The sequence below is a fragment of the Magnolia sinica genome, chromosome 2 (assembly GCF_029962835.1).
Source record: "Magnolia sinica isolate HGM2019 chromosome 2, MsV1, whole genome shotgun sequence".
NCBI classification, from domain to species: Eukaryota; Viridiplantae; Streptophyta; class Magnoliopsida; order Magnoliales; family Magnoliaceae; genus Magnolia; species Magnolia sinica.
The window spans coordinates 130,253,750-130,257,693 of record NC_080574.1 but is presented as its reverse complement, the minus strand read 5'-3'; the positions used below and the strand labels follow the sequence as shown (position 1 = coordinate 130,257,693).

Genomic DNA, 3,944 nt, shown 5'->3' with positions numbered 1-3,944 from the left:
TTTTTTAGAAATCAACCGTTGCTTAGGATTTTTCTAGCATTATTTTAGAAAATTCAATTTATTTTTGTTATGTCTACAGGAATTGAGGAAGGAAGCTGCTAAATAAGATTGTCTTCAAAAGGAGGAGCTCTTAAATCTTCAGACATTCATCATCTCCTTTTCCGGGTTCTTCCTTCCAATTCTCGTTTACATAGCTTTCTCTTGTTTTTAGGAATCCATAACTTTTATTTATAGTTTTATTCATCTTAGGTTGCATCTTAGTTTAGTTTTCTTTCTTATATTGATAACAAAGTTTATGCTAGGACGTAGATCTCTGAACATAGGACTAGCACCTTTCGATCATGAAATAAAAAGAACCTTTCGTAGAAGATTTAGAAACATCCTATTTGAAATGGCGGAAGAGAATGGAACTAAAGCTCTTAGAGATTATTCAGCTCCTGTCCAATTTAATGCGCCTTCATGTATAGTGTTGTCTGCCACCACGGCAGCACACTTTGAACTTAAACCTGGGGTCATACAATTATTGCCCTCCTTTTATGGTTCAGATAAGGAGGATCCATATCATCATGTGAAAGAATTCTTAGACATTTGCTCCACCTTTAAGTTCCAAAACTTTTCAGATGATTCGATCTGTTTGCGCCTTTTTCTTTTTTCTTTGAAGGATAAGGCGAAAGCATGGTTGAATTCTCTAGGAGTTGGGTCTATCACTACATGGGACCAACTGTCTAAGAAGTTCTTAAACAAGTTCTTCCCGGTTCACAAAACTAATGCTCTCCGTAGAGAAATTACAAATTTCACACAAAAAGAGGGTGAGCACTTTCATGAATGTTGGGAAAGATGGAAGGATTTACTTCTTAAATGTCCACACCATGGTTTTGAAAAGTGGCAATAGGTTCAATACTTCTATGACACCCCAAAACCGTCGCATGGTTGACGCCACCAGTGGAGGGTCATTCATGACCAAAAGTGATGTCGAAGCTTAGAATTTCTTTGAAACCTTGTGTGAAAACTCCCAGCAATGGGACTATTCAAATAGAGGTGAAAGAAGTCCTCAACCACTGAAGAAAGGGGGTATATATGGGGTAGGAGTCACGCCAGATCTTTATGCTAAAATTGATAGCCTGACAAAGAAGGTGGATGCTTTAATGTTAAACAATGGACCTCTACAAACAACTCAAGTCGAGTCATGTGCCATATGTTCTAGTCTTGCCCATCCTACGCAGTCTTGTCCATCTAGTTCAACATTTTCAGAATTTCTCTCTGAACAAGTACATGCTATGAACACCTTTCAGAGACCTGGGAATGATCCTTACTCAGACACCTACAATCCAGGGTGGGCTAGGCATCCAAATTTTTCTTGGGCAAAAGGACCACAACAAGGAGGACCATCTGAAAATTCTCCAAGGCAACCATACCCTCAAGTTGGCAGTCAACAACATCAGCAGTTTCCGTAGTATCAACAAGTGCCTCCACAATCTAGGAAACCATCTCTTGAGGATACACTCAATCTTTTTATGCAAAGTTCACTTCAATTTCAAAAAGATACCCAACAAACTTTAATAGCTAACCAGCAAAGCATACATACAAATGCGTAATCCATTGCCAAACTGGAAGTACAGTTGGGTCAACTTGCTGCCACATTGAGTGAGAGAGAGAAGGGCAAGTTCCCTAGTCAACCTGTGGTAAATCCAAAAGGACAGTATGAGATTGGCTCTAATTCGAACTAAGAACAATATCATGAGCAAGCCAAATCAATCATTACCCTTAGGTCTGGTAAACAGATCGAGAACAAAATAGAGATGCCTAGGGAAGAATCAAATTCTAGATCAGAAGATCAAAATGAAGCAGAGAGACATACTAATGCATCGAAAGCCCAAAAGCACTTTGACTCTCCAAGAACTACTCATGTGCCATCTTGTGTGCCTAAAACACCTTTTCCTCATTGTCTGGCATCGGTTAAGAAAGGAAACAACTTTAATGAGATATTGGACATGTTTAAGCAAGTGCAAATCAATATTCCGTTACTTGATGCTATCAAGCAAGTTCTTGCTTACGCTAAGTTTCTTAAAGATTTATGCACTCAAAAGCGTAAGATGAATGTTCATAAGAAGGTCTTCCTTGCGGAGCAACTCAGCTCCATGATTCAAGACAACACCCCTCCTAAATTTAGGGATCCAGGAGCTTCTACCATTTCTTGCGTCATAGGAGATCATAAGATTGAGAAAGCATTGCTTGATTTAGGGGCGAGCGTCAATTTGTTACCATATTCTGTGTATGAGCAGCTAGGACTTGGTGAGCTGAAATCAACCAAAATAACACTCCAACTAGCTGATAGATATGTCAAAGTGCCCCGTGGTGTTATTGAGGATGTGCTAATTCAGGTTGATAAGTTTTATTTTCCAGTAGATTTCATCGTTCTAGATACTCAGCCTGTCCAGAATCCTACAAGTCAAATCCCGATTATCTTAGGACGTCCATTCTTGGCCACATCCAATGCAATCATAAATTGTAGGAACGGAGTTATGAAGCTATCCTTTGGTAACATGAAGATTAAACTCAATGTTTTCAATGCTGGACAACAAATGTCAGACTCGGATGATATATTTGAAGTGAACATGATTGAGAGTCTAGTGCATGACTCTTTCCTTGAATCTTCCGAAGACGCTCTTAAGACTTGTTTAGCACATTTTGGCATAGATTTTGACATAGAAAGTTCCATCCAAGAAGTCAATGCATTGCTTGACTCTAATCCGGAAATGGATACAACAAAATGAAAAGCTAGAGTGGAACCTCTTCCACCTTTTGAGTCTAAACTGGTCCCATCTATTGAGAAACCACCTAAAGTCGACCTTAAACAATTACCTAAAACTCTCAAGTATGCATTTTTAGGACCTTCTGAAACCCTGCCTGTCATCATAGCTGTTAACCTTGATAAAGAACAGGAGGGTAAGTTGCTTAATGTTCTTAGAGAACATAAGGCAGCTATTGGGTGGACAATAGCGGACATAAAGGGAATAAGCCCCACGGTGTGTATGCATCGTATTCATCTTAAAGAAAATGCAAAAACATCACGTGAAATGCAAAGGAGGTCTAAACCTAACATGAAAGAGGTCGTTCGGGCTGAGGTGCTAAAATTGTTAGATGTCGGTATCATTTACCCCATTTCGGATAGCATATGGGTCAGCCTAGTTCAAGTTGTTCCCAAAAAGTCTAGGATTACGATGAAAAAGAATGAGGATAATGAGTTAGTACCAACGCGCATGACTACGGGTTGGCGAGTTTGTATTGATTACCGTAAACTGAACCTGGTCACAAGGAGGATCACTTTCCTCTTTCTTTCATAGATCAAATGCTTGAGAGATTGGCAGGGCATATCTATTATTGTTTCCTGGATGGTTATTCCGGGTATAATCAGATTCTCATTGCTCCCGAGGATCAAGAGAAAATCACATTTACATGTCATTTTGGTACATATGCCTATCAGCGTATGCCACTTGGGTTGTGTAATGCGTTTGCGACCTTCCAACGATGCATGATGAGTATTTTTTCAGATATGGTTGAGCGTTTCCTTGAGATTTTCATGGATAATTTTTCAATTTTTGGCTCTTCATTTGATGAATGTTTATACCATCTATCTCTTGTCTTGGAAAGATGTGAAAAAATGAACCTAGTATTGAATTGGAAAAAGTGTCATTTTATGGTTCAAAAAGGGATTGTACTCGGGCATGTTATTTCAAGAAAAGGCATTGAAGTTGATAAAGCCAAGATTGATTTAATTTCTAGTCTTCCTCCACCCAGAACGGTTAAGGAGATTAGATCATTCTTAGGGCATGCAGGATTCTATAGGAGATTCATTAAGGATTTTAGCAAAATTTCTTGACCCTTATGCAATTTACTAGTTAAAGATGTTGCTTTTGTCCTTAATGATGAGTGGCGGCAACCTT

General features: G+C 38.9%; 1 non-coding gene across 1 annotated transcript; it reads right to left on the bottom strand.

Annotated features, from left to right (window-relative positions):
- Positions 1-769: 769 nt before the first annotated feature.
- On the bottom strand, positions 770-876 carry LOC131238455 (small nucleolar RNA R71). Its single transcript, XR_009167863.1, has one exon. It is a non-coding gene; the product is annotated as a small nucleolar RNA R71 (small nucleolar RNA).
- Between the last annotated feature and the right edge of the window lie 3,068 nt (positions 877-3,944).